Below are 20,016 nucleotides of genomic sequence, written 5' to 3' on the forward strand. Positions count from 1 at the left end.
TTTTCTTATATTCATACTTCATATATTCATGTTCTCATTATTAATGAATATCTATAGCTGTTTATCCACCTTTTGAGTTGTGTCCCACCAGCAAAAGAAGGTCTCTAAAGTTTTAAACTGTTCGCATCATCACAGTCAACTCTACTTTGAGAAAGCAGTTTTTCTCCAGTTGTTTTATGTGTGTTTTCCAATCTGAGGGTTCATCTCCCAACACTGTATCTGGTACTATTCATCATGCTTTAATATTAAGTATTCTTGTGCTATTTATCATATTTCAATATTCAATAATCTGGTTCTATCTGACATTTTCAGTGGTGAGACATTCAAAAGTAATCTGCCTCTTCTTCCTTTTCTGTCTTAGTCTGGAAGCCTAGCTGAAACTTGTCCACCATGGGTGTACCTTATGGTATTCAAAATATGGGCCTCATACCTCCCAGCATCACAGCCACCACAGTATCACAAACTGGCAGATGTGTGGCATGATAAAGGTGGTATAATTCTTTAGTTTCATCATCACTGGCTTTAGTAGTTGGTGCATAAATTTGAATAATATTAGTATTAACTGATTTTTCTTGTAGGCATCTGCATCTTATCCTATCACAGACAGCATTATACTTTAAGATATATCTTTAAGTATTGTTTTAGATGATGAATGAGATTCCATTCCTCTCAATTTGCCATTCTTGGCATGGTAAACCATATGACTGTCAATATCAGTCATTTTAACTCAGCAATGCCTAGGATATCAATTTTTATGCATTCCATTTCCTTTTTTACTTCAATGTTCCTAGATTTGTACTTCATACATTCCATGTTCTGACAGATATAGTGTGGGAATATTGAAGCACTACCAGAACATTGTCAGATAGAGTGTCAGAAGATGAGCCCTTCAGGTTGGAAGGCACTCAAAGTACAACTAGAGAAGTACTGCCTCTCCAGAGTACAGTTGACCATGATGACATGAATGGAACTTCACTCTCAGATGGGGCACAACTCAAAATATGGAAACACAGCTATAAACATCCATTAATAATCAGAAAATGGAATGAACGAAGCATGGATCAAGTTGTCAAACATGAAATAGAATGCATAAAGATTGATATCCTAGGCATTGGTGAGCTGAAACAAACTTCGTATTTTTGCCATTGTTAATCTAACATTCAGATAGTTTATTATGCCAGGAATGACAAATTCAAAAGGAATGACATCATATTGAGCAACAAAAAGATCATTTCAAAAACTATCTCGAAGTACAATGATGTCATTCTAATGGAACAAAGGACACAGGTGTAAAAATCAGAATTATTTCACCATACTTAGTCAGTCTCTATGCTGGGAAAATAATCTAAGAAACTAGATTGTATGAAGAAGAATGTGGCATCAGGAACAGAAGAAGAATCATCAATAACCTGCAATGCAAAGATGATACAAAGTTGCTTTCTAAAAGTAAAAAGGACATAAAATACTTACTGATGAATATTAAAAACCACAGCTTTTATTATGGGTTGCACTTCAATATAATGAAAATAAAATTCTCTTAACTGGACCAGTAAATAACATCATGTTAAATGGTGAAAAGATTTATGTTGTCAAAAACTTTATTTTGCTTGGATCCACTATTAACATTTTATGAAAGCAGTCAAGAAACCAAATGACATTGCATTAGGAAAATCTGCTGCACAAAACCTCTTAAAAGTGTTCAAGAGAAAATCAGTTTGAGGATTTAGATGTGCCTGACCGAAGACATGATATTTTCAATAGCCTCATACACATGTGAAAGTTGGACAATGATTGAGGAAGACCACAGAAAAATCAATGCATTTGTTATTGAAAATACCATGGATTTCCAGAAGAACAAACAAATCTGTGTTGGAAGAAGTACAGTCAGGATGCTCTTTCAAAACCAGTATGGAGAGACTTCATCTCTCATACTTCAGACATGTTATCAGGAGGGAACAGTCCCTTGTGAAGGGTATCAAGCTCAGTAAAGCAGAGGGTCAGTGAAAAATAGGAAAAAACCCAACAAGATGGATTGACACAGTGACAACTGCAGTGGACTCAAATATAACAAGTGTGAGGACGGTGCTGGAACCAGCAGTATTTCATTCTGTTTTGTGCATCATGTCACTACCAGTGGGCATCAACTCAACAGCACCTAACAACAACAAGATTACGTAATGATTTACTTATTTATTTATTTTTTTTTACTTAGTCCCCCAATAAAACATAAAGGCAGGGACATGGTGTCGAGAACCGGGCTCGACAGGAGAGTTTGGTTCACGAAGAAGGGAGATCTGGCAGTGACAGTGACAGATAAAGAATACACACAAAGATGCAAAGATAGAGAACACAAAACACCCCGAAACCAGAGTGGATGCGACACTGGCGGGTAGACCCTGGACTACTGGCATCATGGCCCCTGCAGGCTGTAAAGCACGGCCCTGCAAACCTTAATGCATGCCTTGCCAGCTGTAATGCCTCGCATGCCTGCCTTAACGCATGGCAGCCATAACGCCAGCAGGCTTGGGTCTGCGCCTCTGTTTTATTTCGGGGAGGAGCTTTACACAAAGGAAGGCGGGGTTTATTAAGATGGGGTACAGAAGTGATATGTGATTAATCGTTCAACACAGGACACAAGGATTTACAGGTACAAATTCTAAAACATACATCACAAATTGTCTTGAAAATCTAACATCCCCTAATTTTCCAGAAATTCAAGCAAATTATTACTTTTCCAGAAATTCAAGCAAATGGTACTTTTCAGGTTCGAATCCCAGGGCAGCAACTCGGGTTCTCCAGGCTAATTAACATACCTATAGCACCTAATCTCAAATGGGGGAAGGTGAAAAGGATTGAAAGGAATCCCGCTGTGTCGGCTGCCAGGGCCAGGTCTGCAGGAGGAAGCAAGGCGCCTAGGTGAATGGGCTGCACCTGGAAGCTATCCGGGAAGGCTGATGCTATTGTTCTTTAGATAAAACCCCGGAAACTTGTCTCCAGAGCTTCTTAGCAAACTTGTTTTTGGAACTTTTTACAGTCTCGGCTTTAGGAACAGTTTAATATTTGTCCATGGGTATCAAGGCCTATGTAGTACGTTAATATCAAACATAACTAAATAATTTGATAAAGAACAGTTTGGATGAGTTTGCCCCAGGGAGTCACTGTGAGTCAGAATCACCTGACAGATCTGGGTTTGGGGTTTTTTTTTTGTTTTTTTTTTTGACTCCAGTGTAGACAATATTGATGTGTCTTTTTTTAAATGTCTAAATTTGATAATAATTTTAGAAAACAGTAAACTAGAAATCAATATATAAAATAGGAGCCATTTGCATACTGGGTGGTATAGCCTGGTAATTTTGTTTAAAAATTTCCCTAGATTGGCAATATACTCCAACCTCCACTAAGAAAGTATGATACAACGTTAAAAGGAAGTATTTCTTTGTAATTCATTGAATTTTGTGGATTTATTCCCAGTTTAGCTACATCTTATAGAAGCCTACAAGTAAAATGGTATGAAATATAAGCATTTAAGTACGTGATATTAATCATCATATTAGAAATTTTAAATGCTTTAAAATTTCTCATTCATTATATATCTGAATGCTTAAATCTTAACAACTTTGAGAGGATTAATAATTAACTGCAAAGTTGATTCACTTACAAGTATTGTCTCTCTGGTATCTCTAGTAAAATGAAGATCAGTTTTCCTTAAAGCATACATAATTTCTTAAATGTTATTAAGACTATTAAATGTAGCATACAACAAACATTGGACTGTGAACAACAAGGACCAAGGTTTGAACCTGCCAGCCGCTCCACAGGAGAAGTATGGGGCTTTCTGACCCTTCGAAGATTTAAACTCAGGGTCACTGAGTCAGAACCACCTCAACGGTGTTTACCAATAACAAGAGTATTAAATAGTACATTCTTAAACAGTAGGCTTTTTATATTATCATAGCTCCAAAAATAATATCAAATTTTGCATCTTCAATGCCATGGTCATTTGAAGAACTACAGTAGAAAAAAAAATAATAATATGAATACAGCAACTTGCTTTCAAAAAGCATTTAAGAGAAAGAGAATTTCCCCATTTTTAAATCTTTCATAATATTGAAAAGCTGTGAAAACAAGAATACAGTGTCCATATTCATCTCAGGTCTTGGAGCAGGATGATGTAGAACTGGATGTGGGAGCCTGGTTGCCACTACCTAATGATCTATTGGGTCAATTGGAGGTCTTAGACAGAAGGTAGACCAAAATTCACAATCACGAAAAGCCCAGACTTACTGATCTGATTGAGACTGGTAAAACCCTTGTAGTCAAACATGAAAGAATTCTTAACCTTAGAAAAATTAACACCAGGAGACCAAAATGGCAGCAATTGGCCTGAAATAAAGCTCAAAATGCTGGAAGGAGCAGAAAAAAAGGACAAATGGACTCAGGGAACCCAGGGAGAACCCAGTGAAGGAAGCAAGAGGAGTGTTGCTACACTGAGAGGATTACGACAAATGTTAGGAAAAAATGTGCAAAAATTGTTGAATGGAAAATGAGTTTGCTATGTAAACTTTCACACAAAGTACAATGAAAAAAAAAAAAAAAAATCGTGGATAGTGGTGGCCAGGAAACTTTGTCCTCCTTATCCCCATTGTTGATTAAAAGGTGGAATGGAACGTACTTTCTATAGGTCAGATCTTTTACCTAAAGACTACCAATCCAATTCTCATGCCCAATTACAGGCATCCCACAACTAACTGGTATACTGAATACTAGTTCCCAAAGAAAAATATATGACCCTCACCCACAAACATCTCATTTTTAAAAAATCATGTGAAAATTTATGAAAAAAAGAATAGTGAAATAATTACAATATACACTACAGTCACTGAAAGATTATTTCTTATATGTGTATATGTTCTTTGCTTTTTTCTATTAAAATGCAATTTTAAACAAGTATGGTAACTGAAGATCCAAACTGCTGGTATAGAGAGGAAAGTCCCTAACTCTCATAAGGGAAACAAAAGAGATTTATTGAAGTAAATATGTCATTGGGGGAGTGTAAAAACCTCAAGATCTGAAGTTCATGAACCCCAGGGAGGAGTATAAGTCCCACCTAGTTGTAGTGCTATAGAAGGAACTACAAACACAATATTCTCATTAGATGCAGTGATTGAGGTCAGTCAAAGATGGGACAAAGCAAAACCTGACCTTTAACATTGTTGGTTATCTTTATACAACTGAACGTATTGATTAGCTAAAACACAAAATTACAAATGTTTACAAATCCAGAGGGGTCTGTGACTGTCTCACAACAATGACAGGACAATGATAGGACTGCTATTGTTGGGAAAAGATTGGTAAGCATGATATTACCCAGATCTCCTAGAGAGCAAACACGGAGTTTGATAAAGTTTGGCTATACATTTAGTGTTATCCTCACCAAAAAACCTAAATAATAGACCTGATTCCTAAGCTTTTGGTTTAAGTGTATGTGAAAGTTTAACTCTGAGATTTTTAAATTAGTTCTGCCTATTTTCTTTTAGGTCAGACACCTCTTTTTTATTGTATATCCCTTTGTTGTTTTTAAGTGTGTATAGGGTTTCCAATGAGTGAATGGTGAGTTTGAACCTCAAACGTTGTAGTTCAAACCTACCTTGCAGTTCAGTGCTTTATCCCACAGCACCACAGGAGAACTTCTTATATCCCATATCAATACTAAAATAATCAATTGCTTTTGAAAATAACTGGCTACTTACTTTGATGGTTCATTTTTTCCTGAATCTTTCATTCTCCTCTGACTTGTAACTTTAAGAGAGAGCATCTTGGAAAAAGAAAAACGTTGCTTCTATTATCTGATGTTAGATTTTATCATTTAAATTTATCTTCTAAGAAACTTCACTTTTGCCCTCTGGCTCTCTCATGAGTTTTCTAAAATCTTTCCAATCATATTGTTTCACTTAGTGTTACACATTGTGCTTATTCCGGGAAACAATTGATGTCTTTGACTCATAAAACACTGCATTTTGCTTCATGCAGGTGGCACGCTGTTTGTGCCAGGCATCCCTGGGTGGCCACCTTGCCTATTTAAATGAAAACTATGTATGCATGTATGAGAACAAAGCTGTAGGCACTATTATAACAACTCTCATTAAATAATACACTGATGTCCAGGAACTGAGTGCAGGCATTTTTTCATTATTTTGGATATTAAAGTGTTAAGATTGACAAAGTATCATTAACAAATGTCATTAACAGGCCACATCATCTAGGCACTGCAAACCCATGAATTGAACATAAACTCAGAAGATTGGGATAGTTGCAACTAGAGCTTCAAAGCACAGATAAATTGAGAAAGTAACAGATCCATAATGGATTACAACCAGTTGTCAAGTCAACTCTAAATCATCGTGAACATCTGTGTGGCAGTACGGAATTGTGCTCCATAGTGTCTTAAACTAATGATTTTACAGAAATAGATTGCCACAACTTTCTTCCAAGGTAACTCTGGATGGACTTAAACCTCCAATCTCTCATTTAGCAGGTGAGCACATTAACCATTTGTACCACCGTGGTGTGGCACTGTACCAGTCCTGGTGTGGCACTGTGGGTTAATGTGTCAGACTACAAAGCCATTTGAATGGCAAGGTCAGTGGTTCAAGCTCACCAGCTGCTCCTTAGAAACCCTATACAGGGTCACTATGGGTCGGTATCAACCCAACGGCACTTAACAACAATCCACCCAGGTATTATCCCATAAATCGTTGTCTCCATGTGCACCTTTCTTCTTCCAATCCATACCTTTATGTAATCTTATGTGTAAATTAAAGTCCCCTTTTGTTTCAGTTGAGTAAATGTTTTATAAAGTTTCATTTTTTTTAATCTCATGAAATCCAATTGCTGCTCACCTGTTCACTTTTATTTCCTTTTCCTTCCTTATTCTTGTAACTTCCTAAGAAATTCTAATATAATCCAATCTGCATATGGGATGTTTGCCTGCTCCCAGAGGAAGAATCCCAGGTCATATTACTTCCTCCGGGTTCTTTTGGTTCAATGCTTCAGCATCCCTGAAATGTCAGCTCACTGGTCTTCACCTTGTGAATCTATTTGTTTATTGGCTGAGCTTTGGAAATAGACTGTGAGTTCTAACTTCATACTTCATCTTGTCTAGAAGTGTCACTGAAACCTGTTTCGCATCATAACACACTCCATGGAAAATAAAGTGTTGTTGTTGTGGTTGTTGTCAGATGCCATCGAGTCGGAACCGATTCATAGCGACCCCATGCACAGCAGAACGAAACAATGTCCGATCCCGGGCCAACCTCACTACCGCTGCCACACTTGATGCCATTAATGATGCCACCTGGCTGATCCATCTCGTTGGGGGTCTTCCTCTTTTTCTCTGATCCTCCATCTTACCCAGCATGACATCCCTCTCCAGTGACTGTTCCCTCCTAACAATAATGTCCAAAGAAGAAGAGTGGTGACTGAGCATTAGATGTATTGGCTAGGAATCAAAACTTGGTTAAATATACCTGTTTAGTTTGGTGATCAGCACATTTCTGATTAGGTGAAATAAAACTAAAGATATATATAGAAGCTGATGTTTAATTTCTTTCTACAGTGACATCCTTTGGAGAGAGTATTAAGGGAGCATAGCAATACATTACAAGCATGATAACCATATACATCTTTCTGAAGCGAATTTAATCCGCAGTACAACTTGGGTACTCCTGTAGCATAGTGGTTATGTTATGAGTCGGGCTACCAACATCAAGGTCAGCAGTTTGAGACTACCAGTAGTTCTACAGGAGAAAGATAAGGCATTCTGCTCCCGTAACGATTTACAGCCTCAGAAAATCTGTGAGGGGTCACTATGAGTCGGAACCGACTCCACGGTACTTAACAACAACAATGATAAAATTAGATAAAAAGAGATGAAAATTAAGCTAATTATATTAAATCCATGCTAAATAGAAATGAATGTTCTTTTGTTATAAAATCCCGTTTTCTTCAAAGATGTAGATTTGTGGATCCAGTTTTGCAGCTTTTATGAACATGACATAAACATGCAGCTTTCATGAACTATAGACATTAATGGTTAGAAAGCTAATGGTGGTTTTCTCCTTGTTGTTAGGTACTGCTGAGTCAGTTCTTACTTATAAAGACCCTATGCACAACAGAACAAAACACTTTCTGGTCATGTACAATTTTTGCTACATTTAGGCACTTTTTTCTTTCTCCTTTTGACTGACCCACCGCTTGACAAAACATGATGTCTTCTCCAGAGACCAGTCCCTCCTGATAATATGTCTGAAGTATGAAAGACAAAGTCTCATCATCCTGGCTTCCAAAGAACATTCTGGCTACACTTCTAAAACAGATTTGTTTTTTCTTCTGACAGTCCATGGCACTTTTAATATTATTCTCCAATACCATAATTCTATAGTCTTCCTTATTTCTTGTCCAACTTTTATGCGCATATCCAGAAGACGTGAGGCTTTCTGCTCTCATAAACATGTATAGCCTCAGAAACCCTCTACAGGGTCGCTATGAGTGAGGACCAACTCAAAGGCACATCACCACCACCACCACCAATTCAGGACTGTTGAGACTCCTTTAAAAAGATAATAATGTGTTTGTTTGTCATGACAGATCATTATTTGATAGAATGAAAGATAACACTGCTACAAAATTATGGGAGTTGAATCTCAAGCCCCATAAATTCAATATTGTACCAACAACTAATGGTATTAAGATAATGAGTTCAAATACATTTTATGTGAAAAGCACAGTTTTCTTTGTTGGAATACCCAGAAACAATAGTATTTACCCTTATATATTAGATTACAATATGTAGAATTTGGGAAAATTAATCAATTTTGTTTTAGTTTCATGGAAATCCTTATATTTTAATCCTAATTGTGAATTGGTTGCATGCATTTCATATTAGTCTACACACAAAACTACTGATGATCTTAGAGATTCATCTAACTTTTTGGAGCCTTCATAAAAAACTTTATGCAGAAAGTTATTATTGCCCATGGTTTGTTTAATTTGAACTTGGAAAGTAGCCAGTGGTTTTATCCAAGAGAGTTTTCTATTATAATAAGGGGAAAGTATGTTTTCAGGAAAACTCTCATGTATTCTACAACTTAAAGTTAATTTTTAAGTACAAAGTTATGAAATAGAATTTCCAGGTTTGGGGATTTGTTTTCTGCTTTACAGTTATAGTACCAAGAAAGTTTGCCACATCAATGATAAAAATGATCAATCATCCCATTCAGAAATTAGATTAAACCAATTTAATTATGTACTTTAAGCAATAGGGGTAGTTAATAGCATTAAAATAAAAAACTCTGAAACTCATGTAAATAAAATATAATGAACTTCTCACAAGTTATTTGAGATATATCATTGTTGTTGTTAGGAGTGATCAGATCAGTGCCAACTCATAGCAGCCTTAATTATAACAGAATGAAAAGTTGCCCGGTTCTATGTTACACTGACAATTTTGCTGTGTTCGAGTCCATTTTTGCAGCCTCTCTGTCACTCCATCTCATCTCCTTTTCTCTGACGTACCAAGTGTGATGACCCTCTTGATAATATGTCCATTATCCTGGATTCTAAAGAGCTGTACTTGTTAGAAGACAGATTTGTTCTCTCTTCTGGCAGTCCATGTTTTAGTCAGTATTCATCACCAACCTTATAATTCAAATGTGTCAATTCTTTGCCCTTCCTTCTTTTTTGTTTGACTTTCACATGCATATGAGGTGACTGAAAGTATCATGGCTTGGGTTAGGCACACCTTGGCCATCAAAGTGACTTCTTTGCTTGTTAACAGTTTAAAGAGGTATTTTGTAGAAGATTTGCCTGTATTTGTGGAAATAGAAACACCATAAAATATCATATACATATAATTGGCATCTATACCAGCATTGCTTTTAAGTAGTCCCTGGTGACTTGTCCTGCTTCATACCATCAGCACAATGACATGTATGCCCTTGAGTTTAACTCTCAGCAATGTGCCCCATGTACACCATATCCCCCCTCACCTAGTTCCATTTCAACATCTAGCATAGTTCCCTGAAGGCAACACTAAAATTGGTCATGACTGCTTGCTAAGACTAATATGTGCTGGCAGCAAAAAGTCATTAGCTGGTGAAAATTTGGCAGGCAATCATCTTTGTTGGTTATAATCCACATCTTGGATATAACTTGGATTCTGCTAACGAGAAGAGCCAAAATTCAACTAGAGTGGCTGGCCTTATAATATGAAAGGCAAATAGACGTGATTGATGCAAAGTACCCTTCCCACTCAAACCCTGTTTCTACATATTTAGAAAGCTCATTGTTTAATCTTGTATGTCCTAAGGATACAGACAGAAGGTCAAGTCTTAAAAAGACACGACTTCAATTTGTAATGCCAATAGAGCAAAATGTTGTTTTTGTTAAGTGCCATTGAGTCAGTTCCGACCCATATTGACCCTCTATAGAGTTTCTAAGGAATGGCTGTTGGGTTTGAACTGCTGACCTTGCGATTCAAACTGACCTTGCAGTCCAGTACATTATCTTGCAATACCACACTAGGACTCCATAGAGCAAAATTGTGCCTTGGAAAGAACACTAGGCAGGAAGTTAGGAGACTTAGGACCAGTGGCATCATTTCAAGTTCACAAGACCATGTGAAGATACACGTGTGCTCAAAAGCAGCCTGTAAGACATGGCCTATATTACAGCACCACATAAGGACTCCAAACATTTGATAGTGGAAAGGAATTTTGACAGATGGCAACTGTAGTAGAAATTCTGGGTGAGGTTAATGAATAAGGGAGCCACACTACCAAAGGACACTCTGAGGGAACAGAGACTATGGGCTATCACAGGTAGACAATAAAGATGGTTTATAAAAAATGAGGTCCCTGCATGGTGTCAATAGTTTGTGCTAGACTTGTTGTTGTTGTTGTTGTTAAATGCCGTTGAGTTGGTTCTGACTCATAGCAACCTTGTGTAGGGTTTCCAAAGAGTGACTGATACATTTGTAGTTCAAACTGAAATTGCAGTCCAGTGCTTTATCCCACAGTGCCATTAGTACTAATTTCCAAAATGCTTGAAAGTTAATTCTCCCTTAACTCTAGTTTGAGATTAAGACCTCCATTTTTTTGTCACCTATGTATGATTGTGAGACTTTCAATTAGATTCTATGAGAAAATGCTATTCTCAATTAGTCATTTAATCTGCATAGAGCTAATTCATTCAGTTATTCATTCACAGGTTAATCACATTTTTCTGAATGTCTAAGACTAAGGACTTAAAGATAAAATAGTAAGCAACTTTAAAGGTACATAACCACATGACCACAACTTGTCTGTCAGTTTGTCTTATTGTGATGGTTTGTGTGTTGCTGTAATCTTGGAAGCTTAGTCAGCAGCATTTTAATTACCAGGTTACCAGAAGGGTCATCTATGGTGACCAGGTTTCAGTGTATCTTCCAAACTAAGATAGATTAGTAAGAAAGAGAGGCAGACCACTTCAGAATGACTTGTTGTTGTTGTTGTTAGGTGCCATCTAGTCGGTACCGACTCATAATGACCCTATGCACAGCATACTTATTCAATCTGCATGCTGAACAAATAATCAGAGAAACTGGATTATATGAAGAAAAACATGGCATTGGGCTTGGAGGAAGACTCATTATTAACCTGAGATATGTAGAGAATACAAGCTTGCTTGCTGAAAGTGAAGCGGACTTAAAATACTTACTGATGATGATCAAAGACCACAGCCTTTGGTATGGATTGAACCTCAACATAAATAAAAGAAAGATCCTCACAGATGGATCAATAAATAGCATCAAGATAAATGGATTTCCACTTGAAAAGACATGCAAACCAGCCTGGAACATCTAGAGGAACAGAAGATACTTCTTGAAAAAAAAAAAAACAAAAACAGCAGGAAAAATCAAAAACAAAAATGGCAGTCTGATTGGCTACTATAAGGACAAGCAAGTTGTCGCCAGAGAGCCATCAAGACAAGTAATCAAGTCCCTTCAGGACAACCCCCACCCAAGACTGAAACCCAAAGGGATCATATGAGCAGCCATGTAAGCTTACTGGCAACCACATTGGTCTACTGGTGAGTGGAAGAGGAGGAAAGGCAGCAATGAAGCTGAATTTGACTACGGTCCATAGAATCTGTCGTCCTGGAGAGGAAAGAAAAGAGGATGGGCTGTTTGGTCCAAATTATGGTGAGACCTGGGGTCACCTGAGCCCATGGACAAGGATACAGCTACCAGCTACAGACAGCTAAAGATGCACAAGAATGGCCAAACTTGCAGATAGTACCCATTTGACCTAACTTTGATGGCTTGATGATCACTACTGGACTAGAAGAAGATTAAACAATTTGATAAAGGAAACAAATGTATCTTTGATGAACTTGACCAATACTTACGGATATAATAGCTCAAAATACCAACTGAGAGGGAAGAAGTGTTCAACCTATCACCTCTGTATACAGGGTTGATAGGGACAGGCAACTTAGACATTGGCTACCTAAAATGGGGTGAGGGGTCACTCAATGTGACAGGGTTGATAGGGACAGGCAACTTAGACATTGGCTACCTAAAATGGGGGGGGGGGTCACTCAATGTGACTGATTTACAAGTTTTCAAGAGGGCATTTAATTTCAGAGTATGCGGGGAATGTAGAATCCCCACTGAATAGTTTTCATCTTGTCTAGACAGGTTGGGTAAAAGGAGATGGGGTTAAGATTCTTATGATTCAATAGTGAGTAATTGTTATCATGACTAATTGCGATTGTAACAGCTGTAAAAGTAGAAGTTTTATAACATAAAGGGGGGAGTAGTTAATCTTACATTCCAAGAAAAAAGGACCTTGGGACTATCAAGGGAGAAGAGCAGACCCTGTCCAGAGAAGCAGCGACACCAGAGGTGGAAACAGAGATGATGCCATGGAGAGATAGAGCAGCTGAAGACTCTAGACTGATGGAAAGAAGAAGACTATGTACTGGCCACCAGGAGGCAGGCTTGCAGAATGTGCCCTTTGGTTGTTTGAATGATTATATTCCTGAGTGTTTTGTGTACATCCCCCCACCCCAAAAAAAATAAAAACAGACGGAATAGAAGCAAATACTGATGCACATAAGAATTGTAATCATTACAATGAAAAGATGAGTGTAAAACTGATGTTCTTCCATGTACACTCAACTCACAATAAAACTCAATTCACAATTAAAACTTAGAAAAAGAAGAAAACAAAAGTAAATGAAGACAAGAATGAAGTTGCCAAAGAATTCATTTTGCTGGGATCAACCACCAACACTCATGGAAACAGCAGTCAAAAAGTCAAATGATATATTGCCTTAGGCAAATCTGCTGCACAAGACCTCTTTAATGTGTTAAGAGCAAAGATATCAGTTTAAAGACTAGGATGCACCTGACTAAAGCCATGGTATTTTCAATAAACTCATATGTATGTGAAAGTTGGACTTTGAATAAGGAAGACTACAGAAGAATTGATACATTTGAGTTACAGTGTTGAAGGAGAATATAATCTATGTTGAAAGAAATGCAGCCAGAGTGCTCCTTGGAAGCCTGCATGGTCAAACTTCATCTCTTATACTTTGGACAAAGTTGTCAAGAGGGACCAATCCCTGGAGAAAGATAACATATTTGGTAAAATGGAGGGTTGGAAAAAAGAGAAACCTCCCCAATGAGATGGATTGGTACAGTAGCAGCAATGATGAGCTCAAATGAGCAACAATTACAAGGTTGGTGCAGGACCGGGCAGTGCTTCATTCTGTTGTGCATAGGGTTGCTATGAGTTAGAACCAACTCAACAGCACCTAACAACAATGTACAAATGAGTAAGTGGTGACAAAGGACAACCACTTAGGTAACAGAGAAGGATTTAAATGGAGAGGTCTCTTTTCTTAGTGCAACTCTTGCTTACTGTTCTAGCCATATTCTTCCTGATGTTCACTGAAAATACATATAACCTAATCTTTCTCATAGTCTGACATTCCTTCTCTTTGCAATGAGCTGCAAAATATGGAAGGTAGCGTTATAGTCTCTCTTTCTCCATCTTCCTCCTTATTCCAACACTTCACACAGAACAAACTCTTCTAACATTATCAGTTTCCATTATCAATTTGGAAAACTTGCTAATCACATATTTTGATAGGAGTTACTTTTTTAGTAGATATTGCCATCTTTTTTTTTTTTTTAATCACATTCTTCCACTCATCTGCTCTAGAAGCCACCCAGTTATTCTATGTTTCATCAGCAGACTTCTGCCAACCCTACCTTTTCTATCTTGTCTGGATCACTGTGTTAATTGATTTTCTAATGAACATATCCAACTAATACCAAAACCTAAGTAATTCCAACCACAGGTACCCCCAACTTGCCAAAAGTTCACTTTCCCCTACTTTGCCATTAAAAAGACTAGCATTAGTACCTATTTTGCCTAACTGAAATAAATCTGAAGACAAAATTCTCTTTTATGGAAAAAAGGCAAAAAACAAAACTAGCATCCATCACTTGGTTTGCATCAAGTCATTATAATGACAGTACACACTCTACAATCCTTCCCTGGAAACTGCACTCAGCGTCTAAACATTAAGTCATAGTCATACCTTTGAACAATATTTGTGAGCATCTGTACAACTTCTTGATTTATTTTGCACAATCATTAGCAATATGTGTCCTAAGGAATCACAAAAGTCTAAAAGAACTCCAAAGGATATTATGCATAGCATAACAGTGACTGTAATTAAGTGTTTCCGTGTTGATGAGCAATATAAAGACATTGTGTGTGCATTGAACTTCTCTGCATCCACCATTCATACTATTTATATACAGAGAGAGAGACAATTGAAAGCTGCCAAAGTTACTATTGATTCTAATAGCAAAGTAGCCTCTTTTGGTCAACATCCAATAATGGATAAAATTGATGGTATAAAGCTTGAGTAGGTTAATGGATGTACAAAGCATGATACTCTGTTAAAGTAGCCAATACTTAAAGAAAAATCAGTCAGTCTTTTTAATAATTTGAAACAGTCTATTTACAGAGTAATGATATGATATGATAGAAGAATGCATGAGGTAAAACAGCCAAATAAAATGCCATATTTCAATCTTTCTACATCAGCCACAGCAGATGATGAATATCCCCTTGGACATTGTGGCAGTCAATCATAGAGGGTATAAATATTACTGTCCTATCTGATCTGATGGATCAGACAACACTGAGATGTTAAGACTACCCTCTTCATCTCTCTTTTATACTCCAGTCTCCTGTACTTCCTATCACTCCAACCTCCCACAACTCAACCTAACATAATCACTACTTTGTTTTTGCTTGTTTTGTATAGCTTCTGATCAATGGTCACTGGAGGGGGAAATCTTACTAATGTCCTTTGAATTGGACACCCTGTTTGGCAGACTTGATCAACCAGTTAGTGGTAGGCACCAGCTAAGGATGTGAAGATCCACACTGATTGGCAAGTAGTGTTGAAATCACACCCACTAAAAATCGTCCAAACAAGATGCATAGGTAGATGCATCTTGCTGTCTACCATGATTACACTTAACTGAGGCATCAATTAGAAATGAAACATCACACATTAAGGGCAGGCAATGGGATGAGTAGTAGGGGAGTTATTCAGATGCCTTGTGTCCCCTCATAGTGGGGATTACACTTGACCACTATGTGGCAGGAGAGACACACCTTTTCTCACTCCTCCCAAGTAAGAGATGTTCCATAAGTTTCTACATCAATCAATGTGCCTCCTATTTTACATAGAAGCTTGACTAAGTTCTTTCTTCCCAACTCCCCCACTATTATTGAGTGCCCCATTCATATCCAGTCAAATGCCTGGTGAAGTATAAATGAGCCACGTATCATGAGATCCCAGCCTGCACTTGTCATTCCATGTGCATTTCTCTAATTCCTTCCCATACACAGTTAATATAAATCTTATCTTCTGCAGGATTTGAACCCCAGCTCTTCAACCTAGCCCCACTGCTAGCTAAACTACTAAGTCATCATCACCTCAGCTCTCAGACCTCCAATGTGCTCACTGCCTTCTGGGTTCTAGTAAGTGAAGCTCTGTACATACGTTACGTAACTTCTACTTTATGTAGGCAGTGCATTTATCTTATAATTGCTGTGTTTCTATGTGCTACTTCTGTTTAGAACTCCTGATGTGTCATTGTAGGGTCAGCACTGGACTGAAACAACAGGGTTGACAGTTCAAATCCACCAGCTTCTCCTTGGAAATCCTATACAGGATCACTATGAGTCGGAATCAACTTGACAGCACTTAACAACAAGTGCTGTTTTAGATTTGGTAAGTTTTTTTGGAAGGCTTAGATTTGGTATGATTTTGTAGGCTATTTTGGAAGTCTGAGAATGCTCAAAAAAAGTTTTCCCATATAAAAAAAGGTTATTGCTTCTTCACTTTCCACCATTTTGACTTAAGAAAGATTTCATTTAGAAATGTTTTACTTTTGAATAGTGGGGGAAGCCTGTATCTGATTTCATTGTTCCTACTCCAGGACTGTGGAGTCCTGGTGTGGTGTTGTGAATTAATGTGCTGGACTGCAAGGTCAGTTTGAACTGCAAGGTCAGCAGTTCAAGCTTACCAGCTGCTCCTTGGAAACCCTCTACAGGGTCGCTATGAGTCAGAACCAACTTGATGGCACTTAACAACAATAACAACTTCAGGGCTGTGAAGATTGCAAGAAAATGTCATGCATCTTTGTGCCTTTGCAAATGCCCCAGCTGGACCTAACTGAAACTTGCTTAATTAACCTCAGGCACAATGAAAGTGGCAGCCAAGTAACTGTGCTTGCAAAATGGGTTCTTGTGAACCAAGTCTACACTGTTTTGCTTTCTCAGGGTCTACTCAGGTTCTGACCTTTGGCCTCCTCATACCATTTGTGCTTGCCCAATTTCCAGTTCTAATATGTTCACTCATTCTTACTTTTTCTATCTACTGCCTGCCTCCAAGCTATTCTCCAGGGTTTTGTTTTGTTTGGTTTGGTGGGGAGGGGTGGTGGGTGAAGTATTGTTACCATGATCAAACTAATTATCCAATGTTCTGAATTCCTGGACTTGGTCCTAGTACTATGTTTTATGAACATATTCTCAAGGATAACCCAAAAACTGCTGGTGTTTTCAGTATCTGTGCTCTACCAAGAAGACCCCTGTTGTGGCACTATACATCTGTGACACCCACCAGCTGCTCCTTTGAAACCTTGTACACAGTCACTATGAGTCAGAACCAACTCAACAGTACTTAACAACAACTCTGCCAAGAGGATCCAGTGTTAGACAATAATTGTTATTGTTGTTGTTAACTGCCATCGAGTTGGTTCCAATTCATAGCGACCACGTAGAGTTAGCAAGAAGCAGCTGGTAGGTTTGAACTGTCTACCTTTTTGTTCTCAGTCCAGTAAATGATCCTACAGCACCATACCAGGAGTCTCCAACCCAAACTGAGCCCACAATTTTTGTTAGAAATTCTTGCTTGGGGATTTTGTTTGTTCCTTTAAATCAAGTTTGTTTTTTAAGAAAACAAAGTTGTTGTTGTTGTTAGGTGCCATGGAGTCAGTACCGATTCATAGCAACCCTATGCACAACAAAACGAAACACTGCCCGGTCCTGGCCGAGCCCCACAGAAAACAAAGTAGCTTTCCTTAAACTACTTTACTCTAGTTGTATCATCTGCATTTTATTTTCCAGAGAAAATTGAAATGATGAAAACACACACTTTTATTGCCCATCCCCTTCAATGACACTTCAAAAATCATGAATGAGTCTTCATTATTCAAGTCTCAGAGAAAGGGGTTTCTTTGTTTTACCTGAGAATATTCCTTTCTTTCCCCTTGTATTATAATTCTGAAGTCCTTTTCAGCCTATGAACGTATTGGATCCTTTACTATTACTCGGAACCCACACACTTATCACCCTTGTTGCTGTTGTGAAGTGCCATCGAGTCGATTCCGACCCATAGCAACCATGTATAGCGCCACACCAGGACATCACCCTTACATTGGTCCATTTCATCCTATTTTCGTACCTTTTTCCCATTATTTCTACAGCTTCATTGCCTGTCTACTTCACCTCTCCAAGACTGATTGGACTTTCTCTTATTCATTCCTTTGCTCTTCGTCACATTGATTCTAGTAATATTTATTGAGTTCTTATTAGGGGTCTCCCTGACCCCATATCCTGTTCCCACCACTTCTCTATACTTCCAGGATCGTCTTCTTAAAAGTTGTGTTAATCACCTGTTTAAAATCCTTCACTGGCCCTGTAATGAATTTGGCCAAGTATATAGATTTATACTTACACAGGTGACTGAATGATAAAAGAGATGATTTTTTTCATAATAACATAAAATTTCATAACTTATTTAATACTGTAGGTTTATGTACCTATGACGCCAAGAAACCAAAAGTAATATTCCAACCACTTATTCATAAAGGATTGTAATTTAGCAGCTGGTGGTTCTGTTTTGTACGGATCCTCAGTATTTCTTTTTATTTTGCTCTGGAGATGTGAAGCTTATTTTATTTACTCTGGGTGGTGTATGAGAAGAATCATAGGACTCAGAAGCAGAAGAAGATGTTTAGCAATAGTTTCTGCTTCTGTAAAATTGTGTGTGTGTGGTGGTGTCATTAATCCTCTGTCACAGGATTACCTTGAGATTCACCTAAATAGAGGGCAGCATGTATTATTAACAATATGTTGCTGTTGTTAAGTGTCTTCAAGTTGGTTCCCAGAAGTGGCTGGTGAGTTTGAACCACTGACATTTTGGTTCAAACTGACCTTGAGGCCTAGTACTTATCCTTGGCCACACCAGGATTCCACTATTCACAGTATGTTACTGTCGTTGTTAAGTGCCATCAAGTCAATTCTGATTCATAGCAACCCTGTGGAGCAGCTGGTGGGTTTAAACTACCAACCTAGTGCTTTGCCCTCCAGTTCTGATCCTACAGCGCCACACCAGGAGTCTATTAACAGTAAGCAACTAAGGCTCAATTGCTACTTATTACTTGTGATTGATTCCTTCTGTTTTTCTTTTATATCATTTAGAATATTGGTCTTCAGTTATTGCAAACACCATCAGGAATCAAGTCCTGTATGTTTGCATGTGGCAGCAGAAGACACTAATCCAAAAAGGACGTGATATGGAATTTATTGCAACTCCCAAAGGAAATTTGCTGAAACCAATTGGACAAACTGAAATATTTGTTTAAATATCAATGGCTCCAATGTGTGTCATTATAGAAGCTTTCTTAGTAAATTGCTTTCAAAGCCTTGGGCAGTTTGTCTACATTGTACTTCTTTAATTATCCATATAAGGTTCTGTTTTTTGATTCGTCAGTGTGTTTTTATATGTATCATTGTACTTTTCACCAATGGTTTGTGTGCTGTCCTGGTTCATTATTAGGACAACTTCAACACTTCAGTCCTCTCAGGGGGGATTTCAAGTTGTCCACAAGAGCTTTAACACCATAAGAAAGATTTCAGGTCCCAGATTGACCTGAAATGATGAAAAGCTTCCAGGTTCTAGATCGACAATTACCACATCATATGGCTGTTGCTTCCCTCCTTATCTAATCATCTTTTTATATTCCTGGCAATTAAGATCACATCCAGTATGTCTGGAGGAGAAGTGGCTGGGGTGAGACATCTAGCATGTTATCTGATGCAGGCACTGAAGTTACGCTGAGAACCCTGACAAATATAGAGACAGAAGATATTGATGAAAAGATACTAAGTCTTTGCTCCAGGGAGAAGAGATGATTGTTTGGATTTTTATTTCATGATTTATTTTCAAGATATGCCTAGTAGACTGTTCTGTGTCAGTTTTTCTGCACTGGACCTATGCTTCCAAGAATTCTCCTACGTGCATACTTCCAAGTTTATGTGGGCCACAAGAGATATCTTGAGGGGAATTCGAACAGTGGAAATTAAGCAGCAGTCATAG

Source organism: Chrysochloris asiatica, unplaced genomic scaffold (genome assembly GCF_000296735.1).
Source record: "Chrysochloris asiatica unplaced genomic scaffold, ChrAsi1.0 scaffold00005, whole genome shotgun sequence".
Classification (NCBI taxonomy): Eukaryota; Metazoa; Chordata; class Mammalia; order Afrosoricida; family Chrysochloridae; genus Chrysochloris; species Chrysochloris asiatica.